The sequence below is a fragment of the Sarcophilus harrisii genome, chromosome 5 (assembly GCF_902635505.1).
Source record: "Sarcophilus harrisii chromosome 5, mSarHar1.11, whole genome shotgun sequence".
NCBI lineage: Eukaryota > Metazoa > Chordata > Mammalia > Dasyuromorphia > Dasyuridae > Sarcophilus > Sarcophilus harrisii.
In genome coordinates this window covers 23074232-23092650 of record NC_045430.1, presented here as the reverse complement: position 1 = coordinate 23092650, position 18419 = coordinate 23074232, and the positions used below count along the sequence as shown (strand labels likewise).

Below are 18419 nucleotides of genomic sequence, written 5' to 3'. Positions count from 1 at the left end.
ACAGAGACAGGGACACAGAGAGAAACAGAGACAGAGACAGAGAAACAAAAAGAGAGATAGAGACAGAGAGACACAGAGACATACAGAGACAGAGAGACACAGAGACATACAGAGACAGAGAGACACAGAGACAGACACAGACACAAGGATTCAGAGACTTTCATGTTCAACCCCCTTATTTGAGGGAAAGGGAAACTAAGGCTCAGGGAGAATAAAATGATTTGCTCAAAATTATAGGATCTTAGATTTAGAGCATTGCTTACAAAGTATAATAAGACACATCCTCTATGCTTAAGGAACTTATAATCTAATTGAGGAAATCAGACATGGAACTAGAAAAACATGGTAACAGTAATTATAACGTTTGAATTATTATTTCTAATAATACTAGCAACAAAAAGACAGCACGGTATAGTGGTCTGAAGGATACTGCCATTCCCCTTCCTTTATTATACTTCATACCCTACTTTTTTCAGGTTCCTTTTGGGCCTTGTCTTCCTCCATTATCTTGTAAGCTTTTTGAGGGCAGGGATTGTCTTTGTTTTTATTTATATTTGTATCCCTGGTGCTTAAACAGCACTTGGCACATAGCAGGTGTTTAATAAATATTTATTGATGTATTGCTGAATTACCCTGAGTAAAGCTCTGACTTCTCAGTTGGATAAGTTTGTAAGGTGCTAAGTTACATATCTGCATTGGCTGCAAGCATTTCCTCACCTGGAGCTCTCTCTACGTACAAAATCACAGGTCTAGAGAACAGAAACACATAGAAATAGCAAAGATTGAGGAGGCAATGGTTCTGTATCTACTAGATAATAAAATCCAGTTCCAAGCCATCCTTTACATGGTACTCTAAGGTTTGTGAACCACTTTTCATGTTATTTTACTTGATCCACACAACCATCTCAGGAGGTAGGAGCTATTATTGCCCATATTTTACAGGTAAAAAAAAAAAAACTGAGGCAGAGAGAGAAATAACATGCCCAGGGTCACAGAGCTATTAAGTGTCTAAAGGCAAAATTGGAACTCAAGTCTTCTGATTCTGAGTTCAGCATACTATGCCATAATGAATCCTGCCAGCTTTATTTGTTAAGTATCTCTGTCTCTGTCTCTCCCTGTCTGTCTTTCTCTCTGTTACTCTCTCTCTCTCTGTCTCTCTGTTTCTCTCTCTGTGTGTCTGTCTCTATTTCTCTATCTCCTCTACCTCTGTCTTTCTGTCTCTCTCTTTGTCATTGTCTCTCTCCCTGTCTCTGTCTCTCTCTGTCTCTCTCTCTCTCTGGGAAGAAGGGGCGAAGGGGCAGTAGGGAAGTCTTCATGAAGAAAGGAATGCTTAGGCTAAATTTTTGGGATTTTGTGATGCAGAAGTACAAACAACCTATGTTTGCATATATATAACAATGTGAGTATGTATATATTCATATGTATATGTCCATATAGGTATATGTATATATGTGGACATGTATGATTGTGTATATTTATTTGCATGTTTATATTGGTGTACATGTAGGGGGCACATATGGTTTTTATAGGTGGACATATATGCATATATGTATGTATATATATATACACACATGCAAATATATATTAGTCAAAAGATTTAAAAGCTAATTTATAATTTATTCCAGAAGTGATAGGAAGCTAGCTTAGTGAATTGAATAGAAGAGAGATGTGGTCTGATTTATTCGTTTTAAAAAAAAAATAAAGTGTTTTATTTCCAAAATATATACATGAATAATTTTCAACATTCACCCTTATAAACTTTGTGTTCTAATTTTTCCCCCTCCTTTTCCCTTACCCCCTTCATTAGATGGAAAGTAGTCCAATCAATATATATTGAACACATGCAGTTCCTCTCTACATATTTCCACAAATATCATGCTGCACAAGAAAAATCAGATCAAAAAGGAAAAGAAATGAGAAAAAAAAATCAAAATGCAAGCAAACAACAATAAAAACAGTGAAAATACTATGTTGTGGTTCACATTCAGTGTCTTTCTCTCTGGCCTCTCTGGGAGGCCTCTCTGAAATCATCCTGTTGATTTTTTCTTAAAGAACAATAAGGAATATACACCTTTCTTGGCATCATATGGCACCCCCATAAAAATAGACCATGAAATAGGGGCATTAAAACTTCAAAATCAGTTGTATGAAAGCAGAAATATTAAATATATTGTTTTTGATCCATGACACAATAAAATGACATTGAACAAAGAAGGGCAATGGAAAAAGATTAAAAATTATTGTAAACCAAAAAATCTAATGCTAAAGAATAAGTGGCTCAAAGGACAAATCATAGAACCAAACAATGATTTCATTACAAAGAATGACAACAGTGAGGCAACTCACTAAATTTTATGAGATGTAGCCAAAGCAGTTCCTATAGGAAAAGTTATTTCTTTAAATACTTTTTTTTTAAATAAGGCTTTTTATTTATAATATATATGCATGGGTAAGTTTTCAACATTGACCCTTGCAAAATCTTCTGTTCCACCTTTTCCCCTCCTTCCTTCCACTCCCTCCCCTAGATAACAGGTAGTCCAATACATGTTTGATATGTTAAAATATATGTTATATCCAATATATGTATACATATTTATACAGTTATCTTGCTGCACAAGAAAAATCAGATCAAGAAGGGGGAAAAAAAAGCTGGGAAAGAAATCAAAATGCAAGCAAAAACAACAGAAAGATTGAGAATGCTATATTATGCTCCACACTTAGCTCCCATGGCCCTCTTTCTGGGTGTAGATGGCTCTCTTCATCCCTGAACAATTGGAACTGATTTGAATCATCTCATTGTTGAAGAGAGCCACGTCCAGGTCTGATTTATTCTTAAAGAAAATCACTTTGACTATAGGCTACTTTGAAAGCCAATGAAAAGGCGCATAACCAAGGGATGTCCCTTAGTGAATCCTCCGTCATCCAGTGTCCCTGTCCAGGAGGCTAAGGCACCTGACCCCTGCCTGGACCTGCCTTAGAGCTGACTCCCCACTCCCCCCTTTTCCTCTTCTTCCTTGCCCCCTTTACTCTGCCCAACTCTTTCCTCCCTGCTCCATGAACTCTGCCTCGCCTTCTCCATAATTACATTTCTTGGCTGCCTCTCTGGTGGCTTTATGCTTTTCAAAGAACTTTCCATATCCATGATGTCATTTAATCTCCTTAGCAGATTTTAATAGGTTAAATTCAGCGACTATTCTTGGTTCCAGAAAAGTAACGATAAAATATACCCAGGAGTAACAAGGTACCTGCTAACTTCCTTTGTGAAGGAAATCTGCTTAAATTCTTTGGAACTCAGTTTCCCTTCTATAAATAAGAGCGATGGGCTGGATGACCTAAAGGATAATCTACCACTATTTCCATGATTCTATAATAGCTCTGTAATTTAAGAGTCTTAGGGATTTACTTGGACTTCATTGAAGATAGAAAAGGCAGATTAATACCTCTTTGCGAACTTGTAGATTTAAAGAATTGTATGGGGGGGGGGGAAACCTAAAAGTTTAAGTGATTTGGATAAACACAGCTAATATGTGTCAGGATTTCAACTCCAGGTCTCACTGACCTTGAGGCTGATTCAGCCATGCTGTTTACAATCTCCCTGCCGTGGACTTGGGGAAAGTACTATTATACGGTTAGTAACAAGAACTACCTTTTCTATAAAACTTTCAAATTTTCAAAGGATTGTTGACCAATCACTGCAAACTCTTCAGATTCTGAAATATTCCTCTTTCCTATACTCCTTGACTCTGTTTATGCCAAAAAGGGAAAATAAATTCTTTAGGCAGATATAATCTGTACATAGATAAGGAAATGCAAAATAGAGGAAATCTAATTTCATGAAGGATACAGCACTAAAGACTAAGGAGGTAACACATTTTTAAAATTTATTCATGCCTTTCTCCATTTTCTAGAATATTTTAATAACTTCTTATCTTATTAAAATTAATTTAATTGTATTTAGTTAATAATTATTTCATTAAATTTTTTGCATCACCTATATGTCTCTTCTAACCCTTCCTGTCCCAAAGAACCAGTTCTTGTAGCAAAGAACATTTTTTTAAGAAGAAAAAAATAAGAAAAGGAAGAGGAAGACAAGAAAATGTAATTCAGCAAAATCAACAATAGATTGAAAAAAATCTGACATCAAATGTAATGTAAGGAAAGAAGTGGGGAGAAATGTCAAAGGTGTCAAAACTGACCCCAAATCTTTATAATTTTGCAATATTCATTTTAGATTATTTTATGGTCACTGTTCTTTTCACTTCCATTATTGCATTCATTGTATATATCATTTTTCTGTCTCTGCCTCCGTTTGCATCAGGTCAACTACTATTGATTTTTTGTATATGACATTTCTTATAGTAATATTCCATTATTTCAGGTACTCCAATATATTTAGCCATTCTCCACTTGGTCAGCATCTATTTTGTTTCAAGTTCTATCACAAAAAGTCACACATTTAATTTGTGTAATTTGTTACCCACCACTCCACACTCAATTAGTCTTCATAAGTAACAAAAAAAGCCAACTTTCGCTATCTACACCTTAAAAAAAATCAGGTAAGCAATCTAGATGAACTCACTAACTAAATCTGATGGCATCTACCATATTCCACACCCAAGTTCTACTTCTCTGATGAATAGAGGGTACCTTTTATGCTTTCTTCTACAGGGTCAAAGGTGATTATTATATAAACAATCAATCAATTTGGTTTTATTGTTTTGTCCTTTACATTGTTATAGTCATTGTGTATGTCATTTCTCTGCTTTTTGTTACTTCGGTTCAGTTAATTGGGGTTTCTTGGAATTCCTCATATTTATCATTTCTTTTAAAAAATATTTATCATTTTTATAGTGAAATAATATTCCATTAATGTACAATGATGTTTAGCTCTTCTCAGTTTGATGTGTGTCTACTTTGTTTCCAGTTCTGTTGTGAATATTGTAGCTTTCTCCCTTAGAAAAGTGCCAGGGGCAAATAAGATAGTTATTTACTTTCTATATAAAAAACTTAGGTATTCTTGGCTTCAAGATTATTTTCTACATACTGCATCATGCTCCCTCTCACAAAACAAAAACACACTAAAAAAAGAAAAAAAAAGTAATCCAAATCAAAAAACAAAAAAAAAATCCCAGAGGATCTGGAAATTAAAATAAAATGATCTTATATGGGTAAACTTGTCTTCTCATTTCAGCAAGAACTAATAGTTGCCTTTGTAGACAGAGCAACCTGTCTAGAGCCTGGTTCTTGGGTTATAATAGTTCTTCAACCCTGCTTACTCCCTAGCCTGACCCATTCTAACAAAAGCTCTTTAAGTTGCTTCAATAGTCACTTATAATAATACCTGTTAAAACAATAGTTCCTTGGATAAAAATATGACATACACCTTGATTTTCATTGATCCTCCCATAAGTTTAAGGTGTCCACACCTTTTTATTTTTGGACAACAGGGTTTGTTTCGCTAGTTTTTATATTTCCTATCCCCAGTGTGATTGTACACAGTAGGTGATTAATAGATATTTGATGGATTAATTTCAAAGCAGCATGACCAACTTCTCCCCTTGTCGGCTATTTCTTTGGCTTCTTTCTCTTGGCTGTTCCTTGATTTTTTTTCCTTCTCCTTTCTTTTTTTGGCTAGTGATGACTAGCTGAACTGGCTTCCTAGGTCCTTTCATCAATTGTTCCCTGGCTTCTCCTCTCTGTATTCTTTGCAAGGAAAATGGTGACTTCAGATTTGGACCCCATTCGAGGTAGATATCTGCCAACGCCCCTGGCACGCTTCTCCCCAGCTTGGGTTCCCATCCAGGTAGAAAGACCACATCCTGGATTGGCAACCTCCACAACAAGGCGCCAGGCTTGTTAAACATATTCCATGGCTCTCAAGGGGGAGAGTCTTCAGAGTCAGTTGCATTATCCTATAGGATATGTTGGAAAAAAAACCCACAGCCAGAAACTGGGGGAGACTGCTTTCTCCTGAGAGAATATCTGGGTCAACTCATGTAGCATTGGACTTTTCTAAGCTACTCACTCCTCGGAATTTGACTTGATAAAATGTTTACAAAACACAGACTCTCGGCTAGGTGCTGTTCCAAAAGGGAGACTCAATCAGGCAAGGGAAGCTTAAACTCAATACTAGACCTTAACAAATCAACTTTCAATGGTCACAGGGAATGAAGGCTCATAGGATTACAGGATTTTGAGCTAAAAAGGAATTTCTATTAGGAAACTGAGGTTCTGAGAGCTAGAAAAAGCCTCATAAATTGTTGAGTCCTGAGATTCCCCCCCCCCTACTCCCCGGAAAATACAACAAATTTCTTAATTTTTCTGCCCCATCCTTTGAAGGGTTTTAATTGAATTGCCTTCTGTCTTCTCATTTGGTGGAGATAGTTTCTTTTAAATATAATACCTTAAATTGATCTTTAAAAATTTTTTTATAACTCAGTCATTTAACTCTTACTTTACAGATGGAGAAACTGAGATTTGGGGAGGTTAAATTAGGTCGTCAACAAGTACTGATGTGCCAGACACTGTGCTAAGTGAAGGATATAAAGGAAGGAAAAAAACTGTTTCTCTCCTAAAGGAACTTACATTCTAATGGGAGAAAGAATGGAAGTGATTTTTTTGCCCAAGGTCCTCAAAGTAAGTAGCATCAGTGTTGGGAAGAGCTAGCCCAGTCCTCTCCTTTCTTCACCACTTTTTTCCCCTCCAAACTAAGAAACCGAGATGCAGAAAATAATAATTTTTTTCACATAAGTAATAAATTACAAATTCTGGATTTGAGATGTAGGTCTCTTGCCCCTAAACCAAGGAGGACTCTCAGGGGACAGAGGAGTGGATTATCAAAGGACAAAGGGAACTTGTAGAATGTTTGATGAGATATTTTCAGTAGCTGCTCTCCACAGCCCGGTACTGATAACTTTGGTGGAATCTTAACAATGTACACACACATGCATACATACATACACATGTACATATACACACACACAAATATATATGCCTTACACACATAATGTGTGAACATAAATTTACATAGCCATATATAAATATGCACATACATATGCACACACATGTAAATAACATGTACACATACTTGCAGATCCATAAATATGTTTATACACATGTATATACACACATATATAATATATGCAAAATAGTTACACATCCATAAATAAATATGTACGCACATATGCATATACACACAAATATATACACATACATACATATAAATAATGTATGCAAAAATATTTACACATACATACATATATACACATACCCAGACACAAATGCTTCATTTTTACCCTGTGACAGATTTCAAAGCTAGCTTGCTGGAACTGGGGCTCCATTCTCCCTAATGCTAAAACCAGGTCTGGATTCACCTCATTCTAAGAGTCCCACACTATAATTTCCTTCCACATGAAAGTCATTATGTGAGTGGGAGATCCTTGTGTAGACTTGTCCATTTGGTTGGTCTCTGGGAGTCACACAGAGACCTTGTGCACTCAGAAGCATGTAGAGTGTTTTATTCTTCCTGAAAGTGTAAAGCTGTTGCATGATGGAAGGATTTACTTAACTCACAGGAAAATAGTTTCAGTGAATGGGTAGCAAAAGCCAAAGGTGGTCTGCCCTAGGTGCATTGGGCTCAGGAACACCCCTCAGAAAAGGGGTAATTACTGACTTTATTACCTAAAGAAATCTCAGGACAAAAATCACCTATTATAGAAACCAGCTGAAAGATGTGATATAACCACATTCCCATGTTTTACAGTCCTGGAAGAATGCAATGGGGCCTTGATGTAGCAGGAATTATTTAAAGAAGGCTTCTTCATTCCTATAAATTCCAGATGTTTACCCCTTAGCAATCATTCACTAAGAGGAGAGATGTGGGGTCTCTCTGGGCCTAAATCTGATTTCAGGAATGGGACGTAGCTACACCTGAAACCAGATACCTTTGGAATTGTGAATATAACTCACACAGTTGCAGCTGAGAATTTGGATGTAAAGATTCAGCAAACGAGAAAACTACATGCATTATAAAAAGGAAAATAATGGACAAAAGGAAAAAGGAAGGTTGCAAGAAAGGAAGAAAGTATAACCCATATAAATTCTGGGCATCTTTAACCCAAACTCCATGTTCCTTGACTGACTCTCCAGTGGGCAGCAGCTAGGTACAGATCCTGGAAATCTTTATACTAATTCCCATTTTTATTGTTGAATCAGAAACCCTTCAAAATTCTAGGGGTCTCTGAGAGATTAGGTTGTCTTTTTAATGCCCCTGGCTTGTGTCCCTACTCTATTGTATTCTCCCCAATATTACCAGTTATACTTTTTTTTTAAATTTTTATTTAATAGCCATTTATTTACAGGTTATATGCATGGGTAACTTTACAACATTAATAATTGCCAAACCTCTTGTTCCAATTTTTCACCTCTTACCCCCCCCCACCCTCTCCTCCAGATGGTAGGATGACCAGTAGATGTTAAATATATTAAAATATAAATTAGATACACAATAAGTATACATGACCAAACCGTTATTTTGCTGTACAAAAAGAATCAGACTCTGAAATATTGTACAATTAGCTTGTGAAGGAAATCAAAAATGCAGGTGGGCATAAATATAGGGATTGGGAATTCAATGTAATGGTTTTTAGTCATCTCCCAGAGTTCTTTCTCTGGGTGTAGCTGGTTCAGTTCATTACTGCTCCATTGGAAATGATTTTTACCAGTTATACTTAATATCTCCTTTATATCATTGATTAATCCAGTGATTGGTACCCCAATGTCATTTAACCCATTAAAATCTGTTAACTTTTACAAAAGTATGTTAACTGAGGACATAGAAACACATCTCCCTTAAACTGTGGGCACCCTTTTCTTTATGCTACTCTTCCGGTGAAAGAATGGGTTCAAGCTTAAAGAAATTGCTTTATATATTTATATATTTTTCTGCTACATATATTATGTGTAAACATAATATATGTGTAAACACACACACACACACAAACATACCTTATATCCTATATATACTCCTGCTATATATACTTATATACTCTTCCAGGGAAAGAATGGGTTCCAACTTAAAGAGACTGCTATATATTTATATACTTTTCTGCTACATATATCATGTATACAATCACACACAGAAAAATACACACACATATACATTATATATGTGTGTATATGTATATATATATCTATATCTATCTATCTTTATATGTATATATATATATATAGTGGGCCTTCAGTACAATCTATTTCATTTTACAAATGTGGAAATTGAAGCTCAAAGAATTGATTTATCCAAAGTCACATAGGTCCTTAGTAGTGGAACTGAGGACTACAGATTTCCAACCCTTCTTCCTTAAACCATTTTCTTTCTCAGAGACATGAATTTCTAATAATTTGGGAAGACTATTAAGCTTTAGTCTATCTCTAGGTCTTTCTCTCTCTTTTTTGTTCTTAACAGTTTGTAAAAGTTCAGTGATCTGCTCCATAATTATAATCAAATCTTGGCTTTCCATAACTTTAACAATGCTCTCTAAACATTTTCCTTGTACAGAAACAGAAGGCTGTTTTCTAAAGATCTGTCCCGTCTTAGCTGAAATTCTATTTTAATTCTTTTAACAAAATTTCTTTGTTGTACTCACTCTAATTTCTGAGTTTGAAGAGACTTTTCCACTCGATCAGGGTCACAGGTTTTTCCACTTAAATCAGGATCGGAGGCTTTTCTACTGAAATCAGGATCTGAGCTTTTCCACTGAAATCAGCTGAGGGTCCTGTCAGTCCCACAAGAAGAACTAAGCCCAAGCTTCAAAAGCTCCCTATATATGTGATCTCCCAAAGTTTAACTCCGCCTTCTGGAGGGAGAGGGATTCTGGGTTATCTCCCAGAGTGCTCTCTGGCCATAAGGGAGGTATGAATTCAGATCTCATTCTAGCCCTGAACTCTCCCAAACGTGTGAACTACATTGAGTACTTAGATACTTATGAGCACATAAGTGCTCTAAAGGTATGAACACAAGCATTGCTTCTATCAGTTCCACTTAGTACTTTGTTTCAAGTTCTGGCCCAAAATATCTCTTTCTAAGATCAAATCAATCACACTGAACCATGCCAAACCAGATAACTATTGTCTCTATCAACTCCAATGTCTTAACACTTTGTAAAGATTCCAACACTTTTTCATCAAACTGAGACTTTATTACCTAAACTCTCTCTCCCTTGATGGTTGTCAATATTTTAATGATCCAAGCAAAACAAAGTAATAGAACATTCCCATTCCATTGAATAAGAAAGGTAAATAATGCACAAACTCATTTGTACAGTGTTATTGAAATTTACTTATTGTGATTGAAATTCAGTTAAAACATACAACTAAACTACCCATGTAATCTACCCATTTTAAGAGAAACCAATCTACCAATCTCTTATTTATTATATTATTTTAAATGGACTTGTACTATTGAGCAAATTCTGCTCAGTGTTCATAGGAACATATTTGCTATCTCTCTCATTAGAATGGAAAATCTCCTAGATGTGGGATTGTTTTATTCTTTGTATTTGTATCTCCAGCATCCAACACAGTGTCAAGAACATAGTAGGCACTTGATAAATACCTATTGACTTAGCAGGGGTCCTCAAACTTTTTAAATAGGGGGCCAGTTCACTGTCCCTCAGACTGTTGGAGGGCCGGACTAGAGTAAAAACAAAAACTTTGTTTTGTGGGCCTTTAAATAAAGAAACTTTATAGCTCTGGGTGAGGGGGTTAAACATCCTCAGCTGCTGCATCTGGCCCACAGGCCATAGTTTGAGGACCCCTGACTTAGAGGAATAAAATTCCATAAAGATGGGGGGGAAAATAAGAATGTATCTTTTAGTCAAGCATTAACATCGAACATACTGGTCTAAAAAATGAAGAAAATTTATCTTTTACCTAAGGCTGTGATAGCTTTAGACTGGCACTCAAAGCCTTTCATTCTTTGGATCCAATCTTCTCTTCTTGTGTCATCTACATTTATTTCCTTTTTCCATACTTCTTGAATTGAGTCGAACTGATTTTGAACCCAGATCCTCTTACTCCAAAGCTAGAATTCTTTCCTATAAATCATGCTGCTCCTTGATTGAGACTTTTAAGAGCAAGGGCTTTTAATATATGTAAAATTAAGAAAAAAAACTATTTGATAGCTATATAGAATTAATTTCCTCATTAATCTTGTGTATTTTATATTGTTTGGTCATTGAAGTTGTGTCTGACTCTTCATGACCTGATATGAGGTTTTCTTGGTAGAGATACTCGAGAGGTTTGCCATTTCCTTCTCCAGCTCTTTTCACAGAGGAGGAAACTGAGGCAATAGGGTTAAGTGACTTGTTCAAGGTCACACGACTAGTAAGTATTGGAGGACAGATTTGAATTCAGGTCTTGGTATTCTACTCACTGTGCCACCTAGTAGCCCCCATTTTATTTTATGCAATTAAAAGCATTCTGAGAAGCAGTTTATAGGTTTTACCAGATAGCTGAAGGGGTCCATAACACAGAAAAGTCTTGTTCTTAATAAACATAAGCTGGTTCTGAATTTATTCTGGTCTGTGGAAAAACAGCATTCGCTTTGTAGAAGTTTTCTTTATGGCCAAAGGTGAGTCCAGCCATTTTATAAAGTAAACACTCTTCCAAACAGCTCATTCCCTTTGTATTAATCAAAAGAAAATGTTTCATACCAGGATCTTGGACTCCTCAGAGTATATGTTGTAAAGATCAGGATGTTCTAGGGAATACAAACTCACTTAGTCTTTCATATCTAGCTGGCATCCAGACCATGCTTCACTCCACGTTCCTTCTGGCTGCCTGCTCATCCATCAGCCTTGGCCATTTCTCCAGATGCCCTGCAGCCGAGGAATACACCCTCCCTCCCTGCCCCCTGACTTTTTGTCTTTTACTCTGGACCCAGTAATCAAACCAATAGTTAGTCAATAAACATTAAGTATCTATTTAGGTGGTATTGAAGGCCAGTCCTTGAATCAGGAAGACGTCTTCTTGAGTTCTTAATGTTTATTGAGTATTGATTTGAATTCTTTAGACATTTGCTAACTGTAGTATTCTGAAAAAGTCACTTAAATCTATTTGCCTTGGTTTCCTTATCAATAAAATGAGCTAGAGAAGGATACGTTCCAGTATCATCACCAAGAAATCCCCAAATGGAGTCAGGAAGAGTCAGACAGGATTGAAAAATGGCTCAACAATAACAGCAAGTGCCAGATCCTGGCTAAGTACTGTGGTTACCAAGAAAGGAAAAAGGTCTTTAACTGAAGGAGCTTTAATCTAATTGGGGAGACAATATGCAAACAACTGTGTACAAACAAGGTATAGGTAAGAAATTTTGGACATAATCATCAGAGGAAAGTCACTAGAAAAGAGATCTAATAAGAAAGGAACAGTACTATGGCTTTAAAAATGGCAGGATGATTAATGCCTTATGAATTGACTTATCATCCCTGTGACTACTTTAACCAAAAGGCCACTGGTCCTTATTATATATGTATATGTTGTCTCTTCCTATGGGAATCACCATCCTATTATGTAATGCTACATACACATAATTGGTATTTTTAATAATGCTTTTTCATTCATTTAGTTTACTTCTATTTATCTAAATAATGGGGCTGTTCTATCAATGCTCATGACAATGAATATATTTCTCTCCATTTCTGAGACTTTTTTTGATGTCCTTCTTTCCAGGAGTTGGGGCCAGGATCAGGCAACTGTGGAGGCTGAGTCTACCATTTATCCCTACCCAACATATGGGGGACCTTCTTCTAAATCTCTTGACATTTTCAGGAAATCAGGACTCTATCAGTAATCCTCACAGTTATCCCAGCTTTTTTTCCCCTGGTCCTTTATCTCTTCTTTTGTTACTTCTACATTTTTCTTCACTGATGATATATTACAGCTCAGCCACCTTTGGGTGACCCATGATTTTAACTCTCTGGAGAGTTAAAGTTGTATTGGATTAGCCCATGATTAATATTCTATGAATCCACGGTATTTTATGAAAACACAGTGTTCTTTGCTTGGTATTCTCTGAATCCTTGGTATTCATAGCAATCTAGTATCACTAGAAGAATGCATGCAAGGGCTATTTCTGCATAAAAACATCATGCTCCACTCAGGTTCATCTGATCACCTGAAATCTCCTCATTGATTTCAATTGACTCAGGTTTTGATACTCATGTTGTTCAATCATTTCTATTCTTTCAGTCTGACTTTCCATGAATCAGAAGCCATTTGGGATTTTCTTGGCAACGATACTGGAATGGTTTGCCATTTCCTTCTCCAGCTCATTTTACAGATAAGGAATCTGAGACAAATAGGTTTAAGTGACTTGCTCAGGGTCACAAAGGTAGTAAGTATCTGAGCCAAATTTGAGCTCGAAAGATGAGTCTCTGATTCTAGGCCCAATGCTCTATCCACTGTGCTACTTGGCTGCCCCATACTCAATATCTTTGTCACCTTCTCCTCTCACTGGAGGGTTAGAGCACTAAACTCCTCTCAGAGTCTTCCATTACAGAGGGCTGGCATCTGAACTTTCCAAGGAACGCTACATTCCCAGCTTTCCTTCACACAACATCATTCCCCTCATGGTTTCCCTTCACTTTTCAATCTCCATCTGTGTGTTATTTTCCCTCATTAGATTGAAAATTTTGAAGGCAGGGATTGTCTTTTCCTAATTTTATTCCCAATGCTTCACTCAATGCCTGGTACCCAGTAGTTCCTTAATAAATATTTATTGATTTGAATTGGAAAAAGGTGAGATTTTATTTCAGGGAACTTTCATTGCCAGCCCCCCTACCAAGTACTCAGCAATTACTAAAGGTAACACAACCTGCTCTCTCATTATTCTAATGCTGGGTCCCAGCTTGATGACCATCAGATTTATGACAAACTCTATGGATACCACCAGTAACCTTCCTCCTCCACCTCTTTCTCCTTCTTCTCCTCTTCTACTTTCTCTTTCTCTTCCTTCTCATCCTTTTCCTCCTCCTGTACCTCCTCCTCAAGCTGAACTTGTATTTTGATTGGCATAGTAGGGAGCTTTTAGTAAGGGAACTTTCTTTATCAATGCTTATCAGTCAATACCTTTCAATCAACAGACATTTATTGTGTTGCCTACTATGTGTTAAAGAATTAGACTAAGTATTAGGGATATAAAGAATGATTTAAAAAAAATCCATGCTCTCATGGAACTCATTTAAATAGAAGAATTCCAAAAGTTTATATCTACATACACTGTAAGTTTTAAAATGCTACTAGGGGGTACCATGAGTTTAAGGGCCTTGCCCAGGGTCTCTAAGTCAGCAAGTGTCAAAGGTAGGATTTGAACCCAGGATTTCCCGGCTCTAAGGGTCCATTTCTAACTTCCTGCTCCATTGATGTCAAACTCAAATAGAAAGGATGACCATTAAACTTGGCACAAGGATCCCTGGTGGGACAGATTGACTTAGAAAACCACATATTAATATTATCTATGTTCTGTTGTATTTTTTATTTATTTTGTTAAACATTTCTCAATTCCATTTCAGTCTGAACTTGAGCAATTTGAGGGCAGCAGTTTAGATGCTACTTGCCATATGTTTGTTACTTCTCCACTACACAATGTTACCTGTGTATTCCAGTCCTATTACCAGTGGTCAAAAAGAATTGTAGCTAGAGTCATTGAGATATCTTGATAATTCAACCAGAAATTATGGTTAGTAAAAGACATAATCAGAAACACCAGTGTCTTTTGATATGAGATTGCACTTCCTTGGGTCATAAAATTTAAAAAGCTGGAAGAGTTTTCAAAAGTTATCTATTCTAACCTTGGAAACTGAGGCCCATAATCATCAGAAGTGGATTTCAGACCCAGGCCCTCTTTGACATAAAGGCCAGTGGATTTTCCATTATGCCAGACCATGTCTTAGACATCAGGATTGGGTCTCCAAGTCCAACAGCATCTGTTTGGGGTCTTAAAATTTCCCCACATTTTCACGATCCAATTTAAGCCCATTCATGGATGTGTACCCTCCACATTCTTTCTCCAGTTGAATTTATTAGAGGTCTTGCTATCCCTAAAAATCAGAGGGATTGTGGTGTCTGGATGTTTTTAGGAGGGAGAAACAAACAACAATTGAAACCCTCTGTAGGCTGGACGCGATGTCCTTGATAAGGGGCTGCCAGGAGGCATGTTCTCATCCAAAATGAGAGTTTTTCAAGTGGTCATGACACTCTTAGGCACAGAGGCTACTCCTTGGGAGGGGCCGCAGGGGCCCTTCATCTTTCTATCCTTGGCACAGAAGAAGCATGTCACAAAAGAGGCTAATCAACACAGATTTTCATTTTGAGGAATTTTTTTCCCCTTAGGAAAAGGGAACATTCCCCCCCCCCCTCCACTCAGTGGTGAGTCACAGCTGCTAAGCTCCAGAGCCTGCTGCTGTCGGGGCTTCTGTTGGTTTCCCAGCTTCCTTGGTGCCATACCAGCTGGAAGACGGAGGGAGACTATAACAGCCCAAACTAATCCCCCTTGGTGCATGGCTGGACCTGGGAGATCTGTGTTGGCTGGTTTGGTTCTGAAATGGCAGTAGTGATGGCAAAGGATGGGGGATTCTACCTCCCCCAATCCACTCAGATAATCCGGTTACCTGGCCCAAATTAGACATAGCCCACCTGGCATGAACGAACTGGTCTAATGGTATTGTGAATGGAGAGACACAAAATTATGGGATCAGAATTCAAATCCTATCCCAGACACTTTTTACCTTTGTGATCTTGAACAAACCATTTAGTTGTCTTGTGACTCAGTTTCCTCATCTGTAAAATGAGAGGTGACCTTAAAGGTCACCTTTTTTATCCCTAAATTGATGATCTGATATGTTACATCAATTGCTTGGTCCCCAAGTTTTCTTATTTAAAATACTGAGTTCTAGCATGCTAAATCCAATGCTTCGGGCTCCTGGGCTGGCTGAATCAGACTGAATTGGAAATGATTGGAGGAGAAGAAACTCACTACTATATTACTTTAATCGAAAGCAAGAGTAATGGCATATTGGAAGGTCCATTCCAGTAGCCAATGGAACAATTTCCCTACAATGTACCTAACAAGGAAGACTCTAGCTCATCTTTGCTCAAAGATCTCCCATGACAGGGAATCTGCTACCTTCCCAGGAAGCTTCTTCTCCTTTGGGAAAATGAAATTCCTCACCATTAGATCATTTTCGTGAATTAAACCCAATGGCTCTTTATTACTTCCACCTATTAGTCCTATTTCTCCTCTCTGGAGACAAACAGACCCAGTCTAATCTCTCTTCAAGGGGACAGCTTATGGCATAAAGAAGATATTGTATTGGGAGCAGAGGAGCTGAGTTCAAATTCTGTCCCTTCCAGTTACCATCAATGTGATTTTAAGCAAGTATAATAGGTTCCTCTTCTGTAAAATGAAGAGGTTGTTCTTTTTTTTCAGTTACATGTGACTCTTCATGACTCCATTTGGGGTTTTCTTGGCAAATATACTGAAATAGTTTGCCATTTCTTTCTTCAACTTATTTTACAGATGAGGAAAGTGAGGCAAACAGTGTTAAATGGTTTGCCTAAGGTCATACATCTAGTAACCTAGTTGGATTTGATTTCAGGTCTTCCTGACAGACCTGGCACTTTATCCACTGCATCCTCCTAGCTGTCTGTAATTGACCTCTGAGGGAAGATCTAGCTTAATATGATCTATTTCTCTGGGTCTCAATTTTCTTCTTTGTAAACTGAGGGGGTTAGATGAGGTAAACTCTGAGGTGTCTCTATGCCTCAGTTTCCCCTTATGGAAAAAGAATATTGGCCTAGATGGCCTCTTTCAGCTACAGATCTGTGAAGCTAATAAACTTCTGGAAAACAGTTACCATATCAATCCTAAATCTTTTCTAGTTTAAACATGTCCATTTCCCTCAAACTCTAGAAATAAATCCAGCACACACATTTCTGGCATATAATAGGTTCTTCGTTAAGGTTTGTTAATGCTTGGTTGGTTGCTTTGTTGTGAAATAGTGACCCTTCTCTATCTTGATTATCCTTATCAGAATGGTGGATTGGAAAATCCACCTGACTTTGGAATAAAAAATCCCGGGTTTGAATTTTGTCTCAGAACTGACCTCTACTTTTGCAACTTTGGATAGGAAGAGAGAGAGGACCTGAAATTTATTATAAAGGTAAAGTTGATAAACCTGGAGATTGTTGGCATGTTGGTGGTGAGAATGGAAAAAGTCCTAGTATTATATAAATTGAGCAAGAAAGGACCTCGGGAACCATCCAATCACCTCATTTTACAGGTAAGGAAACTGAGGACTATGTGATGAGGTCCTGAATGGTGTTTTTGACAATTAGGAACAAAAAAATTGATCCCTGAGGCAATCAGGAAGAAGTCACTGATAGAGATATGTTTAGCTCCATGGTCCTATTCTCTGGAGAGGTTGTCCAGTCTGAAATTGAAGTTAGGTCAAGCTCCTGAGACCCATCCTCTGCAGAGCATCCCACCTTGCCATGCCCTGTCAGAAATCTCAGTCATGTCCTTGAGGTTAAATTTTCCTTTAAAATATACTTATGGGCCATCCCACGGCCACTATCCTTCTTTGGGTCAGTCGGCCATGGCACTCTACCTTGTGGTGTCTTTCTCTTTACCTCTCCTCCCCATGCTTCCATCATGCTTCCCAATCACACTTCTCTTTACACTAACTAACTCTTTTAGGGAGCTATCCCTTTCAGGATTTAGCTAAGGGCATGGCCCAACCCCACGGGGTGCTCCCTTTCTACTGGGTATTATAATTGGAGATTTTGGGAACTGACTAGTCCCCCTAATAATTGGAGCTCCTGATATAGCATTCCCTCGAATAAATAATATGAGTTTCTGACTGTTACCACCTTCATTCCTTCTCCTCCTCGCGTCTTCAACAGTTGAAGCCGGAGCTGGGACTGGATGAACAGTTTATCCCCCTTTAGCAGGTAACCTAGCTAATTGTGAGTTTCACTGCAGAACTTGTCTTTCATATGCTCTCCCACTCTATTTCATATTTAACATTCCCAGTGTCTATTGTATCCCTTCATTTTGTCTGTAACCTATTTCCCTAAATAAATTTACCTTTTGCCAAAGAGCATGGCCACTGTGAATTCTTCATGTGGTCGAACCCCAACTTTTGGTGCCTAGCTCATCTGGTATCTATATCACCTACATCATTTGGCACCAAATCCCACATCATAGATCAGATCATATGGAAATAAAATGACTAGACAAAGATCACATATAAGATCCTAGATCCAGAGATGGAACATCTTTTAAATCAGTCCCTTCATTTTGAAGAGAAATTGAGGCTTGAGGAAATTGAGTGATTTGCTCAAAGTTACATAGGTAGTGT

At 37.5% G+C, this 18419-nt stretch overlaps 1 protein-coding gene across 1 annotated transcript in view; it reads right to left on the bottom strand.

Moving 5' to 3' along the window:
- IGF1 (insulin like growth factor 1) overlaps positions 1-9769 on the bottom strand; it is a 127795-nt gene extending 118026 nt beyond the window's left edge. The window contains exon 1 of the mRNA XM_031939296.1: positions 9645-9769. The gene's annotated coding sequence lies outside the window, so the exon portion shown is untranslated. The remainder of the gene's footprint in view (positions 1-9644) is intronic.
- Between the last annotated feature and the right edge of the window lie 8650 nt (positions 9770-18419).